Below are 21,209 nucleotides of genomic sequence, written 5' to 3'. Positions count from 1 at the left end.
GCTGCTAAAAGAGAAGCGTTTGGGGAAAGAAGAGAACAATGAAGATTCACTGAGAGCCTGCTGAGAATCCTGGTGGAGGACACGATACAGAAAAAGTGGTGGTGCTGATAAGACACTGGTAGCCAGAGACAGTCTGGAGCCCCCGAAAATACTCCACAGCCAGAAAGGGGAGCCCTCCTACACTGTTGGTGGGAATGTTAAGTTGGCACAACCACTATGGAAAACAGTATGGAGGGTCCTCGGAAAACTAATTATAAAACTACCATATGATCTAGCAATCCCACTCCTGAGTATACATCTGGACAAAACTTTCATTCAAAAAGATACATACACCCCTATGTTCACTGCAGCACTATTCACAATAGCCAAGGCGTGGAAGCCATCTAAATGTCCATCGACATAGGAATGGATTAAGAAGATGTGGTACATATACACAATGGAATATTACTAAGCCATCAAAAAGAACAAAGTAATGCCATCACAGCAACATGGATACAACTAGAGATTCTCATGCTAAGTGAAGTCAGAAAGAGAAAGACAGATGCCATAGATATCACCTATATGTGGAATCTAAAATGTGGCACAAATGAACCTATCTATACAACACAAACAGACTCACAGACATAGAGAACAGACTTGTGGTTGCCAAGGGGCAGGGAGGAGGAAGTGGTATGTACGGGAAGTTTGGGGTTAGTAGATGCAAACTATTACATCTAGAATGGATAAACAGCAAAGTCCTACTGTACAGCACAGGGAATTATATTCAATCTCCTGGGATAGACAATGATGGAAAAGAAAAAAGAATGTATACATGTAAGACTGAGTCGCCGTGCTATACAGCAGAAATTGGCACAGCACTGTAAATCAATGATACCTGAGGAGTTCCTGTCGTGGTGCAGTGGAAACAAATCTGACTAGGATCCATGAGGACGCAGGTTTGATTCCTGGCCTCGCCCAGTGGGTTAAGGATCCGATGTTGCCATGAGCTGTGGTGTAGGTTACAGATGCACCTCGGATCTGGTGTTGCTGTGGCTGTGGCATAGGCTGGCAGCTGCAGCTCCAATTCAACCCCTAGCCTGGGAACCTCCATATGTCACAAGTACAGCTCTAAAAAAGCAAAATAAATAAAGACAAAAATAAAAATTACACTTTAATTAAAAATTTTTTTCAAAAAAAGAGGAGTCCTGGCTGTGGCACAGTGAATTACAAATCCAATTGTAGGGAGTTCCCATTGTGGCTCAGCAGGTTAAGAACCCGACTAGTATCCATCAGGATGCAGGTGCCATCCCTGGCCTCGCTCAGTGGATTAAGGATCTGGCGTTACCACAAACTGTGTTGTAGGTCACAGATGCGGCTCAGATCCTGTATTGCTGTGACTGTGGTGTAGCCCAGCAGCTGCAGCTCCAATTCAACCCCTAACCTAGTAATTTCCATATGCCACAGGTGTGGCCCTAAAAAGCAAAAAAAAAAAAAAAAGGAAAAAAGAAAAATCTAACTGCAGCAGCTCAGGTCACTGCTGTGGTGCTGGTTTGATCCCTGGCCCGGGAACTTCCATATGCCCTGAGTATGGCCTATTGTGGGGGGGGGGAATGGGGGGGGGGGGAGAAGCCTTGGATTAAAACAAATACTCCACAGCCATTTTCCTTTTCTATTGCTGTCTAACATCACCACAAACTCAATGGCTTAAAAGAACACACATTTCTCTGAGTTTCTGTAGGTCTGAAATCCAGGCCCAGCGGAACGGAGTTTTCTGCTGCATCAAGACGTCTGCCCACTCTCTTCCTTGCTGGAGCTGGGCGTCCTCTTCCAAGCTCACACTGGTTGTTGGCCTTTCTCAGGACCTGAATCGTCTGGCACCTTGATCTTGAACTTCCAGCCTCCAGAACCAAGAACTAAACGTCTGTTGTTTAACGCAGCCAGTTTATGGCATCTTGTAGCCGCAGCCCAAGCTGACTCAGACAAGCACCTTATCAGTGCCTGGAACCATTGAGGTCCCAGCTTTCCTTCTCTTGGCGCCATTGGCTAGAACCTATGCCAAGCTCTTTTTTATATGCCATTTCCACGGAAGTCCTACAACTGCTCTGCAAGGTGGATATTTGCATAATCTCTTCCAAAACGGGGGAGGCTGCGATTAGAAGAAAGTAAAGTGACTATGCCAACTCACTTCGCTAGAAAAGGCTGACCCCATGCTTTCTCTGGCAATCTGCCTGCCCACGGAGGCTATACCCCCTCTGGTCCAAGGGGGACTTACCTTCAGACTTATCTTTGTTATGGGTCTACATAAAAAGACAGTATGAGTTGAGATCCCCACAAAACCCTCATCTTTTATTTTTATTTTTTTTCCACTTTTTAGGGCCGCACCTGTAGCATATGGAATTTCCTAGGCTAGGGGTCGAACTGGAGCTGCAGCCACCACAGCCCCAGCAATACCAGATCCCAGCTGCATCTGAGACCCGCACCGCAGCTCGAGGCAACGCCAGATCCTTAACCCACTGAGCAAGGCCAGGGATCGAACCTGCACCTCATGGATACCAGTCAGGTTCTTAACTTGCTGAGCCACAACAGGAACTCCAAAACCCTCATCTTTGACCCTGTCTTTGAAATTACACAACCAAGGATGTCTATGAATCCCAGTGCTAAAAAGAAGCAGCCAAACAGCTTGCTTTAAGCCATTGGTCGGCTGGAGGCCAGGTAAGGCTAGCTCTTCCTAAAGGCCCATCTGGGAAAAGTAAGCTGTGCAGTGAAGGCCCTGAAATGGGTGACACGGGTGGCAGCAGCATCCAGCGGTGTCACCGGCTTCCCTCCCGGGATCTCTGCAGACAGCAGCTGTGCCCCCCTGCCCCCCATCCAGGACTTGCTTGCCTGCTTGCGGAAGTCACAGTGCTGGCCTGGTTATCTATTAATATACTCCCCAATTTGCATTTCTGCATGTAGCCTACCCATCCTTCATAAGTAGGGCTGCCAGATTTAGCAAATAAAAATACGGGGCACCAGTGTATTCCAAACACAGTGGAATTCCAGGTAAAGAATGAAGAATTTTTTTAGGAGTATGCTTCCAAATATTGCACGGACCATACACTGAAAACATTCCTTGCTTTTTTTGCCTGAAATTTTCCTTTAACTGGGCATCCTGTGTCTTCTCTGGCAACTCCATCCAGAAGTTTTAGCCAGCAAGCAGAATGGTTTAGGAAGAAAAATGCCCCCATGGACAAAGACCCATCATAGAACACTTTTTAAAGAGGCTATGTGGGAGCTCTCATCGTGGCTCAGTGGTTAATGACCCAACTAGTATCCACAAGGACACAGGCTTGATCCTTAGCCTTGCTCAGTGGGTTAAGGATCCAGCGTTGCCGTGAGCTGTGGTGTAGGTCGCAGACACAGCTCTGATCCTGCGTTGCTCTGGCTGTGGCATAGGCTGGCGGCTATAGCTCTGATTCGATCCCTAACAAAAAACCAGTGACACAAGCCAGGAAGAGAGCTCTCACTAGGAACCCAACTGTGCTGGCACCCTGGTCTCGGGCTTCCGGTTTCCAGAGCTGGGAGAAGTAAGTTTCTGGTAAGCCACCCAGTCTATGGTATTCAGGCAGCCCAAGCATACTGAAACCGAAGGTGACTGGGCCCTGGATGCCCAGAGAGAGAGAGAGGAGAGAGAACCATCCCATGTCTTCAAAGGCTCCCTGGCGAAAAGGAAGGGGCTGGGTCCCCAGGACTCCTTGTGCTGACATCTGGGTCCAGCAGCGTGGGCAGAACAGGAGCCTGGAGCCAGCTCCAAGCTCTGGAGCCTGAGGGCCAAGCTGGCAGGTGATGGAGAGAGAGCGAGGGCTCAGAGAGGATGCCCAGCTGCTCAGTTTGGGGAGGACAGCTCCAATTCAAAGGCCCCAGAAAAACTGTGGTTTGCAGCAACATTTTCCATTCCTTCCTGCTACATGCGCACACAAGGCCTCGCTCCTTTCCTGGAGCATAGATACTGGAGCCAAGCTAGGCTCTGGCAGGAAGCAGGCTGTATTAGGCTTTCTCCAGAAAGAACTAATGTGACGTGTGGTTCATACATATGTGTGTGCATATGTAGATAGATTGATTATAAGGAATTGGATCATAAGATCGTGAGATTATGGAGGTTGGCAAGTCCAAAATCTGCAGGGTGAGCCAGCAGGCCACAAAGAGCTGATGGTGCAGTTCACATCCAAAGGCCGTCTGCTGGGAGAATTCTCTTGCCCAGAGAGGCCAATCTTTTGTGCTATTCAGTCCTTCAACTGATTGGACGAGGCCCACCCACACCAGCAAGGGAAACGTCCTTTACTCGAAATCCACCAATTTAAATGGTCATCTCTTCCAAAAACACCCTCAAAGAAACACCTGGAATAATATCTGACTACCTATCAGGACATACCATGGCCCAGCCAAGTTGACAACCATCATACCTGCCTCAGTCCTGAAGCTGACACAGAGGTTTCTCTCTCTCCTCCCCCTTGAGGGCCCAGCTCTCCCAGCCAGGAACACTGGGAGCCACACTTTCCTCTCTGCTTCTCCCCGGTGCTTCACTCCTGCACTCGCTTCTAAAAGCCGCCTCAGAGAGGCAGTGGAGACAAGGCCATCTTTCTACACTATTGGTGGGAATGTAAAATGGTGCAGCCCCGATGGAAAACAGTATGGAGGTTCCTCGGAAAACAAAATATAAAACCACCCTATGATCCAGCAATCCCACTCCTGGGCATCTACCCAGAAAAGGCAAAAACTCTAATTCGGAAAGATACACGCACCCCAATGTTCAGAGCCTCCGCAGTGCCAATAGCCAAGACATAGGAGCAACCTAAGTGTCCATCAACAGAGGAATGGATAAAGATGATGTGGTACATGTACATGATGGAATATTACTCAGCCGTAAAAAGGAAAGATATTGCCATTTGCACCATCATGGATGGACCTAGAAATGATCACGCTGAGTGAAGTAAGTCAGAGAAAGACAAGTATCATATGATATCACTTACATGTGGAATCCTAAAAAAAAATAATAATACAAATCAACTTCTTTACCAAACAAAAGTAGACTCAGAGACATAGAAAACAAACTTAGGGTTACCAAAGGGGAAAAGGGAGGGAGGGGTAAACTAGGAGCTTGGGTTTAACGGACACACACCCTACATGTAAAATAGATAAATGAGGACCTCCTTATAGCACAGGGAACCATATTCAGTATTTTGTAATAACCCGTAATAGAAAAGAATCTGAAGCTGTACCCCTGAAACTAACACAATATTGTAAATCGCCTGCAATAAGCTTTTTTAAATGAAAAAAAATTTTTCTTTTTTGGCCACCCCACAACATACAGAGTTCCCAGGTCAGGGATCAGATCCGAACCACATTTGCAACCTAAGCCACAGCTGCGGCAACACTGGATCCTCAACCCACTGTGCTGGGCTGGGGATAGAACCTGTGTCTCAGCGCTCCCAAGATGCTGCCGATCCCATCATGCCACAGTGGGAGCTCAGGGAAAAAAAAATTAAAAAAAAAAAAAAAAAAAAAAAAGCTTCCTGAGAGCGTTGAGAGAATTTCTTCAACTGCCTTAAGTTTTGAGAAACAAACTCTCAGCTCTGATCCTCAGAGGCCATGCAGTTGTGAAGGGGAAGGAGGAAAATTCTTGTTAAAACAAACAGACACACACACACACACACTTCAAAACCCCTCAAACATTCTTTGGTTACCTTGACCAGTGCCATCTATTCTAATGTTATTGCCACCCATGGGAAATGCTGCCATGGGATACTTTAGAGCACTTTTTCTGTGAGTCTCAGGAGAAACAGGGTCACTTATCAAGGCTCGGGGACCTGCTTTGCACCGGTCTGGCCATGAAACCTGAGCCAGTCACACTCTAAACCCATTTCTTCATCTAGAAAACAGCAACCAGAGTTCCCTTCGTGACTCGGATGCTAGTCAGATTCGTTTCCACCATGAGGACACAGGTTTGATCCCTGGCCTCGCTCAGTGGGTTAAGGATCTGGCATTGCCCTGAGCTGTGGGAACCTCCATGCCGCAGGTGCGGCCCTAAAGAGACAAAAAATAAATACAAAGAAAAGAAAAAAAAAAGAAAACAGCAACTGCCATTCCCACCCCTGCAGGTTGCGGTATGTTCATCACCTGTGGGCAGGGTGCCCACTCGGCCAGGTGCCAGGGTGACGGGCAAGTCACAGTCAAGGAGAAAAGACACAACGCACTCTTGGGGCAGCTACGCAGGGTTGGCAGGTGCTGACGGGGTCTGGGGCTGGTCAGGGAAGGCATCTGAGACCCCCAGGTGAGGACGCGCTGGGAAAGCCTCTGCCGTGTAGGGGAGGTGTCAGCAAGACCCTGAGCTGGGCCAGGGGCTGGGGGCGCCAAGGTGGCCACAGGGGCTGGTGGTGCACCCCGAGGGCGGGGGCCTGCAAAGGCAAGCCCGGACGCATGGCTGTGGCCGACTGGGACGAGGCCACAAGTGGCAGGCAGAGCTTTTCACAACATTTTCTGTTGGCTTTTTTTGTGTGTGTGTTTGTTTTTTTTCTGTTGATTTTGTGTATGACAGCAACACAGCCACAGCCAGTCTGGGGGAGCGAGGGCACAACACAGCCGCGCTGGAGGGGAGTCTGAGAAAGGGAGAGAAAGTCTCCAAGAAAAGGCAAGGTGGCTGAGTCAGCGTAGAGGGGCCTGGGCTCTGTGCTCAGGGCGACCAAGACCTGGGACACACCCATGCCAGCTGCCAGCCAGCTCCTAGGTGAAGCTTGAGGAGGGGCCCCTTCCCATAAGGCCAACAGCTTCCCTGTGATGCCTGGAGCAGGGGTGGGGGGGTGGCACAGTGGGGAGCCCCTCCAGCACCCCCCAACTCCCCCAGGCGAGACGGTCAGGACAGGCCCCCGGCCTCAGCCACCTTTGCTCGCGGGATCCATCTGTCCCAATTCACGAGGCTGTCTCCTCTTACTGTAATTAAAGCACTGAATTCTACTGATTCATCAAGAACTAACAGGAGTTCCCGTCGTGGATCAGTGGTCGTGAACCCAACTAGTATCTGTGAGGACGTAGGTTTGATCCCTGGCCTCGCTCGGTGGGATAAGGATCTGGCGTTGTCGTGAGCTGTGGTGTAGGTCGCAGATGCGGCTTGAATCGCGTGTTGTTCCTGCTGTGGTGTAGGCCAGCAGCTACAGCTGTTCTGATTCAACCCCTAGCCTTGGGACTTCAATATGGTGCAGGTGTGTCCATAAGAAGAAAAAAAAAGAACTGAGTACAAGTTATGCAGCACCGCAGGGCACCCTGGTGGGTGGAATCCCTGCCCTGGACCTCTCCTAGCAGATAAAGACCCCCAAAAAGATAAGGGGATTTCTTCCTTTTAAGACGAATCATCTGGTCACCTTAGCAACAGGGCAGTAAAGCCCCCCCCCTGCAACCCTGCAAGCTCACCCCAGAGTCTCCCTTTCCATCTCTGTAGCAGCTCGGGACACCAAGAAGTTTCTACAGCTGGAAGGGAGGTGAGATGTGAACCTCAGACATGAAAGTGGAAGCCCCATTTTGCAGATGAGAAAGTTGAGGTCAAGAGAGGCAGCGACCAGCCCAAGGTCACACAGCTGAGGGCAGACGCAGCCCTTCCCCAGGTACAGCCTTCCTGCTCCCTGCAGAGCCCAGGCCTCCTGGGCTGAAGGGCCTTGGAAGGCCCAGCTGAGGGCAGCAGGGGCGGGGGTTCAAGGTCTGGCAACCAAGGCCCAGAGCCGCCCTGACTGCCAGGTCCCCACACTTTGGCCTCCTGGGGTCACAGGCAGCACCCCCCTCCAAGGGCGCTGCCCAGGAAGGAGAAAGTACCTCACCCTTCAAGCAGCGCCTTGGGGAGCAGAGCACTGGGAGCGGCCCCACAGCCACGCGAGTGGGTGAAGGTCAAGGCTGAGCAAGTGCCCGGCTTCCCTGAAGCGGGATGCGGGAAACCGATGCCTGCGCGGGTGGGGATCCAGGCCCAGGCGGAAATCGGGCCCCAACACGCACCAGCTGTGCGTGGACCACACTTAGCTTCCCCATCCGCAAAGCACGGTTCACAATGGTGCTTACCTCATAGGGTTCCTCTGCAGATCCAGCGAGATGCCCACGGCCCGGGTTTAGCAGAGGCTGAGATGAGTTCCTCGTGCTGCCCTCACCCCGCGCAGTCCAAGCGGCCGCGGAAGCGCACGAGGCCGGACCCGGGTTGAGCCAAGAGCAGCCGCAGCCAGACGGCAGGGTGACAGGGAGGTACAAAGGCTTTCGATGCACCCCACGGAACACAGCGAGGTCGTAGAAACACAGGGGGCGTAGGGCAATGACAGTTATCAAGGTCCGTTGGGCGGTTACCTCCGGAGTCGAGAGCGGAGATGCTCGGGAAGGCGTCGGCGTCGGTATTGGCGGCGCTTTATTTCATTCGGTGCAGGAAACACGAAACAGACCCAACTCCCCGCGCCCTCCGAGAGCTGCCATGTGTACTTATTGAAGGAGCGAATGAATGCGGCGTGACTGAAAAGCCCGCGGAAAGCAGCCCTGTCTCTTGGCTCCCACTTCCCCTCCCCACTAAGGGAGCCTCGGAGCGAGGGGCAGCGGAACCAAACCAAAGAAAGCATCTGCTCCTAAGAAAAAGCCAGCAGGGAGGCCCAGGCCCCGATGGAGGGAAGGGCGTCAGGGAGGGAGGCTGTTCCACGCGCTGCCCTGGTCTGGCGGCTCCTCTTCATGGATTTCCCGGGGGAATCTACCGAGCCGGTGGAGGTGATCCCTTTTTGCTCCGAGGGAGGCCCACGCCACAGCTCAGCTTCTCCACAAATGTCAACCAACCTCGGCCCTCCCCTGCAGATGGAGCTTAATAAAAACGATACACGTGCAAGCAAAGTTCAGCCCCCAGCTGGCCCATGTTTAATTCAGTTGGGCAGCGGGAGGGGGCTGGGTTTTCTCCCCCAGGCCCCTCACTTCCCACGCATGTCCATTCTGAACTAACCCCCCCTGGGCTGTGGGTCTCCGGGTTTGGTCACAGGACCAGCAACACCAGACAGCTGTTTGGAAATGCAAATTCCCAGGCCCCACCCCACACCTAGGGAATTAGGGTCTGGGGGTGGGGCTGGCACTCGGTGCTTTAACAAGCCCCCTAGGGGCTTCTGATAGGCTACCTGGCTGCACTAGGAATCACCTGGGGAGCTTTAAAAGCTGCTGATGCCAGCATCCCCCACCCTCAGGGAGTCTGGCATAATTGGTCTGGGAAAAGGCCAGGTGATTCTACTGCGCACCCAGAGGGCCGGCCTGAAACTCACTCCCCTAATTCTGTGCTCTGGGCAGAGAAAAAGAATTTCTCCTTTCCAAAGGGTTTCTTTCTGTGCTGATCCAGCACAGTGTTTCTCAAACTTTGGAGCACATGCAAATCCCCTAGAGGCTTGTTAGGGCCCTTGGATTTCTGAGTCAGCAGGTCTGGGGCTGCCTGAGAATTTGCATTTCTCGCCAGTTCCCAGTGATGCTGACGGTGGGGAGACCTCTCTGGGTACCACTGCCCTAGAGGATCCTTAGAACCACCCTCTGAGGGCAGCATCGTTACTATCATTTGACAAAAGGTGAAAGGGAGGCACAGAGTGGCCAGGTGATTGGCCCGGGGTAACACAGTCAGTGATGGAGCTGCAACCCGTCAGTCGACTCCAGAGCCCCTGGTCTTTCCTGGGTGACATTTGTTCAATGGAGCAACAAGGATTTGTTCTGAGGAAGGTCCTGAGCCCTTTCCTGCACCCCACCCCCCCCCGCCCCCGGCCCGCCTCTCCAGGGCCAGCAGCGCTGGCAGCTGTGGGTGCCTTTCTTTGCGCTGACAAAGACTGTCTCCTTTGACCAAACTCGAGTCAGGCGCCTTGGAGCACTCTGGCTGGGATCCGGTCTTGGGCTCTGTCCCTGGTCCGGTGGTTCTGCCTACTTAATCCAGATTTAGCAAGAAGCCTGCTGAGTCAGTTTAGCCCCAATCCACTATCCTTGAGGTCTGATCAAATTCCGTACCCCCCATACCCTCTTTATCTTATCCTGACCTACCTTCAGGGAACATCCTGTCAACTCAGTTTAGCCAGAATCTCCCTCAGCCCCGATGTTCCCTCTAATGACCACCCAGTGACTCCGCCCTGCTCCGTGGCTCTGAAACCCCCACGTGCCCCCATATCTTTCCCCCACTGCAAACCCCACCGCAATAACCCCTGTACACACTGGGACAGACCTAAATAGAGTCTGCCTTCCGATCCTTCACAAGCGCCACGAATGACTCTTTCGTTGAAAGCGCCGACCGTCCTCTAGCCCCCTCCCCCAACTGCTCAGCGCCTTCTGCTGCCCCCGATGGTTTGGGGCAGCATGCAGGTTCAGGGCCCCTAGGATTCCCTGAAGTCCCCTTCACTTTGACATGCACCCCAGCCCCCCACAGACCTGCCCTCTTCCATCAGCTGTCACTTTTGCACTAGGCACAGTTGGCCACTGTCCCTCCTGGGGACTCCTGCCTTCAACATGCGGAGATCTTAGCAAAGTTTGCAGGCCACTCAGGATGGAACTTGTAGGAACCTTTCATCACTCATTTACCCATTCATTCATTCATTCAAACAGCGATTCGTTTAACATTTTTGGAATATCGCTAACAGATCCCATACCAGGTGTTGGGAATTGAAGTATAAGGAAGACTAGGGCACTGCCTTTTTTTTTTTTAATGAAAAAGATGCTTTGGGAAAAACAGGAACATAAACCAGGGATTCTATCTGGCTTGTTCACTACTGCCTAGAGGAGAATTTGGCACATAGTAAGTAGGTACTCAGTAAGCATTTGATGAATGAATGAATGAATGAATGAATGAGTTGAATGGGGAACCTGCCTGGGAGATTGCCCTTTTCTTTCTCCCCAGGGGTCAGCTGAGCCCAGAATGTTCTAGCTTGTCGAGTGTCTGTCTGGTTGTGATGTTCAGGCTGACTATGGGCACCCAAGGGTTGTTTATGGGCTCTGTTCGAGAAATGCCCATTCCATGGAGTTCCTGTCATGGCTCAGCAGTTAACGAATCTGACTAGTACCTATGAGGACGCAGGTTTGATCCCTGGCCTTGCTCAGTGGGCTAAGGATCCGGCGTTGCCACGAGCTGCGGGTGCGGCCCTAAAAAGACAAAAAAAAAAAAAATTGCCCATTCCAAACCCTCACTGAAGTTTCTAATCTCCTGCTGCCAGGGTGCTGGGCTCCCAGAGGGTGCCTGGAAGTACTCGTAGCCCCCAAGGAGACAGTGGAAGGCAAGCAAAATGCCATGGGTGAAATGAGCAAAACCAATGAAGGAGAAGGAAAAAAGGGGGGAGAGGAAGAGCCGAAAGGCGAGTCACAGCCAGGGAGATCAAACCTTCCGGGCTTGCCGGAGACTGACCCCATTCCAAATTTTAGTACTCAAAGTTCTGCTGCCCAGGAAACCCACTGCATGTGGTTTACCCTAGCTTCGGGGGTAGGGAAAGGGTGAGGTCTGCCCATATAGGAAAGGAGAGGAGGCCCCAGGGGGACCAGAAGGAAAAGAAAAATGTGCGGAGCAGAGTTCTATGATTACTTGTTTCCACACCAGAGGTCAGGTGCTAGACCGGGTTCATCTCCAGGTTGCCCACCAGGGGAGGCAGCAGGTTCAAGGCTTCAGATTCTGGAATTAGCAGACCAGACTCAAATTTTCTGAGGCTGTGTTTTCTCAGCTCTAAAATGGGCCAATTAGCCATACTTTCCTCGCCGTTGTTTGTTTGTTTGTTTGTTTCCTTTTTAGGGCCGCACCTGTGGCATATGGAGGTTCCCAGGCTAGGGGCTGAATCAGAGCTGCAGCTGCCGGCCTACACCACAGCCACAGCAACACGGGATCTAAGCCGCATCTGCGACCTACACCACAGTTCATGGCAACGCCAGATCCTTCACCCACTGATCGAGGCCAGGGATTGAGCCAGCATCCTCATGGATACTAGTTGGGGTCATTATCGCTGAGCCACAGTGGGAGCTCCTCCTCGCCATTGTTGAAAGGGTTGAGTGAGAGGAGAAACGTGTAGTACTCTGCACACACCCGCCCAGAGCAAGGAAATGGTAGGTATCATTGGTGCTCAGTAAATACATGACCCTTGATGGCCCCTCCCGATCTCGGATGAAGTGGGGTAGAAGGCCAGGCGGGGGCTGGGAGGTGGGGGGCGGTGTGTGTGACCTTTGCCCCAGGCCCCTAGTCTTCTCTGACCCCTGCTGGGGGAGGGGGCAAAGTACAGAGGTCTCCCCCTTGACCTCTCCTGATGGCTTTGAAGATGGCTGGGGAAACGGGTGGTTCCCATCCAAGAGGGGTCTGGGTCCAGCTGTGGGTAGATGACCCTTCCACCAGCCTGGCCTCCCCATTCTCTGACCTCCTTGCCTTGACGGCTCTTGTCTCCAGCCTCCCTCACTGCCCCAGCCAGACCTTAGACCCTGTCTCCCAAAACACGGCACCTCCTCCTTCCACTCAGTGTCATGCGTCCCTCTTTCTAAAGAAGGCCTCCTGACTTGCCAGCTCCAGTCTCTCATGCCAGCATCCCTCCCCTGCACCAGACCTCCGTTATCACTGACCCTCCACTGGTCCCCTGTCCCCTCCTTATGCCACTCAAAGGCTGTGACTAAGGATTCCAGTCACTCCTGGGCAGAACCCTCAGCTTCTACCTCTCTCCGGCCTCGTGGTGCCCACCGCGGGAAACCACAGCCCTGGCCACACCCAATTCTGCGCCTGCGCTGGCCCGCCTGGAGGAAAGCTCCCAAACACGCTGACTGGGCCCACTCTGAGTTAATGAGCATGAGCTTCATGGGCACCCTAAACGCTGCCGAGCAGTCATCCCGTTCTTCCCCAGTCCATTCCCCCCACCACTTCCCTGGCTAACACTTTCCCACCTCCTGCGCTCTCCCCCCACCTCCATCCCCTCCTCCAACATCCTCAGAACCCTTGGCTTCGCCTCCCGGCTCACGGAGCAGAATGAAGCAACTGAAGAGGATCTGTGTGGCCTCTACCACCACGTCGCCCCTACAACTGCATCTGCAGTGTCCGCCCTACCCCTTGGGATGGACCATCCTCAGCTCCTGGCTCAAGCCAACACCCTGCCCTCTCATCCACGTAAGAATGGGGCTTCTCTCCTCTCTCTCCCGCTGCATGAATTATTCTTCCGTTGTGACATCACTCTCAATAGCATACAAACATACATTTCTTTTTCTTTTTTTCCTTTTTTTTTTTTTTTTTTTCTTTTTAGGGCCACACCTGCGGCATATGGAGGTTCCCAGGCTAGGGGTCTAATTGGAGCTACAGCTGCCGGCCTACACCACAGCCACAGCCACACCAGATCCAAGCCGTGTCTGCAACCTACACCACAGCTCACGGCAACACCAGATCCTTAACCCACTGAGCGAGGCCAGGGATCGAACCTGCAACCTCATGGTTCCTAGTCAGATTCGTTTCCCCTGCGTCACGACGAGAACTCCAGCATACAAACATTTTTGATCGCTCCTGTCTTAAAGACCTTTCCTCTGGGTCCACTTTCTCTTAGAGCTACCACCCCATTTCTCTGCTTCCCATGGGAGGAAAATATTCAAAAGACTCATCTATACTTGTCTTCTTCTCTTCTCATCCCTCTCATTTTTCCTTTCATTGTGCAATGGAAAGCACGTAAGAAGTGCTTGAAACACTAACGTACTCATAGGACCCAGCAATTCCACTCCTAGGTAAATACTCAAAGGAGTTAAAAGCAAGGACTCAGGAGTTCCTTTTGTGGCTCAGCGGGTTAAGAATCTGACTGGCATCCATGAGGATGTGGGTTCCATCCCTGACCTTGCTCAGTGGGCTAAGAATCTGGTGTTGCCGAAAGCTGCAGTGTAGGTCACAGATCTGGGTCAGATCTGGTGTTGCTGTGGCTGTGGCGTCAACCTCAGCTGCAGCTCCGATTGCACCCCCTAGCCTGGGAACTTCCATATGCCGCAGGTGCGGCCACAAAAAGAAAAAAAAATCCTAAGGAATCCATACAAAATCAATAGGGTTAGGAGTTCCCTGGTGGCACAGTGGGTTAAGGAACTGACGTTGTCACCATAGCAGCTCAGGTTGCTGCTGTGGTGCGGGTTAAATCCCTGGCCTGGGAACTTCCACATGCCGTGGCATGGCCAATAAATAATAAACAAATACATAAAAGCAAGGACTCAAATAGAGTATGCTGACATTGTCCTACCATATTCATTGCACATACTCGCCATAACCAAAAGTTGGAAACGTTGGTGTCCACTGACAGATGAATGGATGAATAATGTAATATAATTCAGTCATATAAATGAATTTCTTTTGTTTTTGGCTGCACTTGCAGCATGCAAAAGTTCTGGGACCAGGGGCTGAACTCATGCCATCGCAGGGAACTGTCCCACTGCAGTGACACCACCAGATTCTTAACCTACTGAGTCACCAGGAATGAAATGCTGATACCTCCTACGATATGGATAAATCTCGAAAACACTATGCTAAGTGAAATAAGGCAGGCACAAAAGGACAAATATTGTACGGCTCTACTTGTATGACATGGTCTAGAATAGGCAAATTCATAGAGACGGAAAGTAGAATAGAGGCTCTCGGGGCTGAGCGGAGGGGAGAATAGAGAATCAGTGCCTAATAGGTATGGAGTTTCTGTTTGGGGTGACGGGAGGGTTTAACGATTCCGTTTTAGATATAGCAAGGGCACAATTCATGAAAGAAAGAATTGATAAGCTGGACTTCACTCCCATCACAGACTTCTGCTCCGCAAAAGACAATGTCAAGAGAATGACAAGGCAAGCTGCAGACTGGGAGAAAATATTTACAAAAAACACATCTGATAAAGAACTGTTATCCAAAATATGCAACGAACTCAAAACTCAATAATAAGAAAATAAACAGCCAGATTAAAAAACGGGCCAAAGGCTTTAACAGACATCTCACCAGCGACAGACAGATGGCAAATAAGCATATGAAAAGATGCTCCACATCATATGTCACCATGAAAATGCAAATTAAAACAACAAGATACCACTATACACCCATTAGAATGGCCAGAATCCAGAACACTGATAACACCAAGTGCTGGCAAGGATGTGGAGCAGCAGGAACTCTCATTCATCGCTAGTGGGAATGTAAAATGGTACAGCCACTTTGAAACACAGTTTGGCAATTTCTTACAAAAGCGAACGTACTCTTACCATACGATCCAGCAATTGCACTCGTGGTATTTACTCAAAGGACTTGAAAAACTTATGTCCACAGAAAACCCTGTACATAAATGTTTAGAGCAGCTTTACTCATAATTGCCAAAACGCTGGAAACAACCAAGATGGCCTTCGGGAGATGAATGGATAAACGGGTACATCCCAATAATGGACTCATATGCAGCCCAATAAGAAACGAAGCAGCAAGCAGTGAAAAGACATGGAGGAATCCTAAACCCATATTACTAAGTGCAAGATGCCAATCTGAAAATGTCATATACTATATGATTCCAACACTAAGGCATTCTTTTTTTTTTTTTTTTTTTTTTTTTTTTTTGCTTTTTAGGGCCACACCTGTGGCATATGGAGGTTCCCAGGCTCGGGGTCCAGTCGGAGCTACAGCTGCCGGCCACAGCCACAGCCACAGCCACATGGGATCTGAGCCGTGTCTGCGACCTACACCACAGCTCACAGCAACGCGGGATCCTTAACCCACTGAGCAAGGCCAGGGATCAAACCCGCATCCTCATAGATACTGGTTGGGTTCTTAACCCACTGAGCCACAACAGGAACTCCTATAAAAAGTTTTGATATGCAATAGAACAAACCTTCTCACTTTTCAAGCATGTCACAGCTCTTCCTGGCCCCTTGAATTTCCATAAAGTTTTAGTACCAATTTTTTAAGGTCCACAAAGCATGCAAAAATACCTGTTGGGACTTTGATTATAATTTCACTGAATATGAAGATTAATTTGGGGAGTACTTCTGTCTCTATAACATTGAACTGTCTAGTTCTGGAACATAATGTATTTCTTTAGTTTTTTCCTTTTTAGTTTCTCTCAGTAATATTTAATAGTTTTCTACAGGACACCTCATCCACCTTAAAATTTTTTTTCCTTAGGTGTTTGACCTTTTTGATGCTATTGTGGTGCTAATGGCATCAAATTTTTGCTAGTATATATAAGTACAATTGATTTTTTTATATTGCCCTTGTACATAGCAATTTGCTAATTTTTTTGTTCGTTTGTTTTTTTTTTTTTGTCTTTTCTAGGTCTGCACCCAAGGCATATGGAGGTTCCCAGGCTAGGGGTGGAATCGGAGCTACAGCTGCCAGCCTCCACCACAGCCACAGCAACTCAAGATCCGAGCCGCATCTGTGACCCACACCACAACTCAGGCAATGCTGGATCCTTAACCCACTGAGCGAGGCCAGGGATTGAACCTGTAACCTCATGGTTCCTAGTTGGATTCGTTTACCACTGAGCCACAACAGGAACTCCACGATTTGCTATTAATTTATCTGTAAATATTTTGGATTTCCTACTCTATGTACCCAGTAACATTATCTACATATAATTACAGTTTGCTTTCTTCTTTTCTAGTTCTTATACCTTTTATTGTTCTTGCTTTGCTGCAACGGCTAGAACCATTATAGGGAAAATTATCCTTTTCCTGATCTCAAAGGAAAGCTTTCTACATTTCGCCACTAAGCAAAATTTTTGCTGTAAAGTTTTTGTAAACACTGTTTTTCAGAATAAGAAAGTGTGCTAAGTGTTCTTTTCAGTAAATGAATGTTACATTTTATAATTTTTTCTTCATTTATGAAGTAGATGGTGTGATTGCTTTTCCTTTTTCTGTTAATGTGATAAATTCTATTGGCCAATGTTCTGTTATCAAAATAATTCTGCATTTCTGAATTAAATCTCCTGTGGTAAAGGTATATGATTCTTCCCCCATCCCATGTTTTATTGCCAGACTTAGTTTCCTAACATTTGGTTAGGATAGTTTGCATCTATGTTCTTAAGAAAGATAAGCCTAAAATTTTTTTTTTAAATCATGTTCTTGTTGTGTTTTATTATTTAGGTAAGGTGGGCTTTACCAAAAGAGTATAGGAATGGTCTGTCTTTTTCTACTATCTGGAAGAGTGTTATAATATTGGTATTATTCTCTAAGTGTTTGGTAGACTTCTGAAAGGCATCTAGGTTTGGAGTTTGTGGGGGTGGGGTGGGGGGGTGGGAGGTATGGGAAAGTTTTAAAAGACTCAGTCCGTTCATTAGTTATAAAAAAATTCGGTTTTTCTATTTTTTTCTTGTATCCTTTTGACATGTCTTATGTTTCTAGCAATTGTCCATTTCACCTAAAATTTTTATTTTATTGGCACAAAATTGTTCATAGTATCCTTTTATTATCTTTGTAATATCTAAAGGATCTATAGTGAGCCTTTTTTCCCCATTCCTGATATTGATAATTTATGTCTTTTCTCATTTTTTTCTCGGTCAACCTTGACATAGATGTATCAATTTCATTAATCTTTTCAGAGGACTGGCTTTGGGTTTTGTTGAACCTCTCTATTATATCTTTACTTTTTATTTCATTGATTTCTGCTCTCATCTTTAATATTTCATTTTTCTACTCTCTTAGGTTTAAATCTGCTGTTCTTTTTCTGCCTTCTTGACATGGGTGCTTAGCTCATTCATTTTCAGGCTTTCTCCTTTATTAACATATATATATAAGGGTCTACATTTCTTAGCTTTAGTACAGCTTTAGCTCTGTTTCACAAGTTTTGGTATGTAGCATTTTCATTATCATTCTGTTCAAAAGGTTCTCTTTCCATTGTAATGTCTTATTTGGTCATTTAGAAGTATATTTCTTTTTCTTTTTTTCTTTTTGCCTTTTCTAGGGCCTCTCCTGCAGCATATGGAGGTTCCCAGGCTAGGGGTCCAATCTGAGCTACAGCCACTGGCCTACCCCACAACCACAGCAACACAGGATCTGAGCCGCGTCTGCCCCCCACACCCCAGCTCACAGCAATGCCGGATCCTTAACCCACTGAGCAAGGCCAGGGATCGAACCCGCAACCTCATGGTTCCTAGTCAGATTCGCTAACCACTGAGCCACGACGGGAACTTCTTAAGCCAAACGTGAGGATTTTAAGTTATCTTTTTCTTACTGAGGTCTAGCTTATAAACACTGTGGCCAGAGAAGGTGCTCCATTTCTTAAAATGTGTTGAAACTTGCCTTACGGACCAGTCTAGTTAATTTTTGTAATTGTTTTATTAGAGTTGATAAAGATGCTATTTTCTATAGTTGTTTCTATAGTTGCACATTGTTCTTTATATGTCTCCCAGGTCATGTTTGTAATTGAGTTGTTGTACAAGTGTTCTATATATGTACTGATATTTTTGTCTGCTTGTACTATCAGCTGCTAAGAGAAGTATGTTAAAATCTCCCACTATGATCAAGAATTGGGCTTTCCCTTTGTAATTATACTTCGCTTTATTTGGAGGCTTTCTTATTAGGAGCATACACATTTAAAATCAGTATCTTCTTGGTGAATCAAACATTTTAAAAATGTTTATGAAGTATTTTTATATCTAGTAATGTTTTTTCCATAAAGCTTATTTCTTTGAGAATATAGTCATGTCTGCTTTCCTTTGGTGAATATATACATTGTATTTGTCCTACAATTTCTATATTTCTTTTTCTCTTCTTTTGTGACTTCGTTCAGATTAATTTAGTAGTTTTTAGTATTATTGTATTTATTAGAATTACTATAGAGGCTCTATAGCTTTTACGTTTCGGTTTTATTTGGTGATTTGTCATTTACAACTTTTTACTGTTTGTTTTCCATGCATCAATTGCTCCCAGACATATGATTCCAATTCCATAGTCTTTACAATTATTATTTTCCCTGTACCTCTTAAATGCTTGAGACACTGTACAAGGCCAGTGAATTCCCTTCCATCCATATCCCACCCCAAATGCATGGAGAGAGACTCATCTCCTGCAGCCATTGGGTAGAAACAAACTGAGAGCCAGGCCCAGGTTGTACTCTTAATTATAAGAGTAGCAGAGCTCTAGAGAAAGTAAAATTCTCAACTCCAGCAGGTCTTCTGTACCAAGATCATGGCCCTGATTGGGAAGGAGTGGTATCCTGAGATATAAAATAGGGACATTTGGATCAATGCAATCAAAAAATCTTAACTTGCCACATACCCCTAAAACCCTCTTGGCCTTCAGAAGTGGCCCACATCTCCATATTAAAGGTTAATGCCAGCCAACAAATGGCAAAGTAAGCAATGCTAAAAGACTATCCTGCCATAAAAGCAATGGAAAAAAACAGCAAAAACAGTCATAATCAACGGTTCCTGAACTCTGGAAAGTAACTAACATGCTGCAGCAATGAAGGGAATGCTTAATCAAGCAAACCAGGTTGGTTGGATTTCCCATTGTGGCGCAGCAGAAACGAATCCAACTAGGAACCATGAGGTTGCGGGTTCAATCCCTGGCCTCACTCAGTGCGTCAAGGATCCGGCGTTGCTGTGATCTGTGGTGTAGGTTGCAGACGTGGCTCAGGTCTGGTGTTGCTGTGGCTGTAGCGTAAGCCGGTGGCTACAGCTCTGATTGGACCCCCAACCTGGGAACCTCCATATGCCACGGTTGTGGCCCTAAAAAGACAAAAGACAAAAAAAAAAAAAAACCACAAAAAACACAAAAAACAAACAAACAAACAAAAACGAAAACCAGGTTGAATCTCAATAGAAACAGCGAGCTTTGTGACAATTTAACTAACCCTGGTCCTTCATGATAACAACCCCACATCCCCAGTACTAGTACTGGTACTGAAGGGAGAAGAATGGACCTTACAAAGAATTGCAGTTGTTTATTTTGACCTCTCTGATGGCTTCCTGGAGGACCAGCTCAAAGGGCTTGCCTTTATCTCATCTAATTCAAACTCTCCCAGTGTTGAGATGACTACCAGAGGCATTTGTTGAAAACATTTATTGGCAGCTATGTTAGTCACTGCTGTCTGGGGCAGTAGATAACAGTTATGGCAAACAAACAATAAACTAAAAAGCTTGGGAGGAAAAAGCTGAGTAATGAGGTGCTTTGGGAGTAAGAGCTTTGAAAAGTTCTGACATATTCCTGGGAATCTAGAAGGCCACATCTATAAGGCCCAGGGCTGTATGCACACTCAGGAAAGACCTAAGAAGGCCCTAGCCTCTGATCTCTAGCCAGCCTTCAGGCTCTGTGTAAGCAGGAAGTGAAGGCTAGAGCAGAGTTATAAACTACCTGGCTGAGTGTTGAAGGTTTTCCCCAACATATACACAGAGCTCTTTTTCCTTTTATAGGTTTCTTGGTTCTAGGAATTTAAAGAAATCTTTCTCCAATTCCAGTTGACAGCTAAGCTAATGGAATGGAGACTTTAGTGGCCACACACTACAAAGAATACAGACCTTACGAAATTAGTTCAGAAAAGTTTGTAAAAAACAAACTACTACTACTACTACAACAAGCAGCAACAAAAAGTTCTTGCTTTTTGTTGTGGGGGAAGGAGAAAATCTAATATCCAGAGTTGCCACATTGAAATAGAAAAAACATTCAGTATTCAACAAAAAATGTATGAGGCATGCCAAGAAACAAGAAAGTATAATCCATACATAGAAAAAAAAAGAAATAATAAAGATGGTTCCTAAGGAAGCCCAGACATTGGACTTATTAAAGATTTTAAGTAAGCTATTTTAAATCTATCCAAAGAACGAAATGATACTGTGAGAATAATGTTTCACCTCTGAAAAAAGAACATCAATAAGGAGATATAAATCATAAAAGGGAACCAAATAAAAAATCTGGAGTTGACAAGCACAGTAACTAAAATGAAAATTTACTAAGAGGCTTAACAGCAGATTCACGCAGGTGGAAGAAAGAACCAGCAAACTTTAAAAATGTGTCAATTCAGATTGCCTAGTCTGAGGAACAGAAAGAAAATAGAATGAATAAAAATCAGCAAGGCCTAAGACAACTTTGGAACATCATATAGCATACTAACACATGCATAATGGAAGTCCAAGAAGGAAAGGAAATAGAGAAACAGGCAGAAAAAAATATTTGGAGAAATAATGCTCAAACTTCCCAAATTTGATGAAAAAAAAATAATATATACATCCAAGTAACAAAACAAAATCCAAATAGAATAAACTTAAAGATATCCACACATAGATCCATTA

The 21,209-nt window shown here is 47.4% G+C and overlaps 1 protein-coding gene across 13 annotated transcripts in view; it reads right to left on the bottom strand.

The window, feature by feature from the left end:
- The window catches only part of LOC110257671 (uncharacterized), a 98,625-nt gene extending 89,817 nt beyond the window's left edge, over nucleotides 1–8,808 (bottom strand). For 11 of the 13 annotated variants that reach the window (XR_014835320.1, XR_014835318.1, XR_014835315.1 and 8 more), the window contains exon 1: nucleotides 8,059–8,808. The gene's annotated coding sequence lies outside the window, so the exon portion shown is untranslated. Of the gene's footprint in view, nucleotides 1–2,038; nucleotides 2,126–8,058 lie in introns of those variants that run through there. The other 2 variants (XR_014835314.1, XR_014835311.1) reach the window with 2 other exon arrangements.
- Nucleotides 8,809–21,209: the final 12,401 nt, after the last annotated feature.

Source organism: Sus scrofa, chromosome X, assembly GCF_054392235.1.
Source record: "Sus scrofa isolate SSC_HxYL_T2T_F1_AM1 chromosome X, Sscrofa_HxYL_maternal_Yorkshire_Landrace_v2.0, whole genome shotgun sequence".
NCBI classification, from domain to species: domain Eukaryota; kingdom Metazoa; phylum Chordata; class Mammalia; order Artiodactyla; family Suidae; genus Sus; species Sus scrofa.
This window is presented reverse-complemented; position numbering and strand designations above follow the sequence as displayed.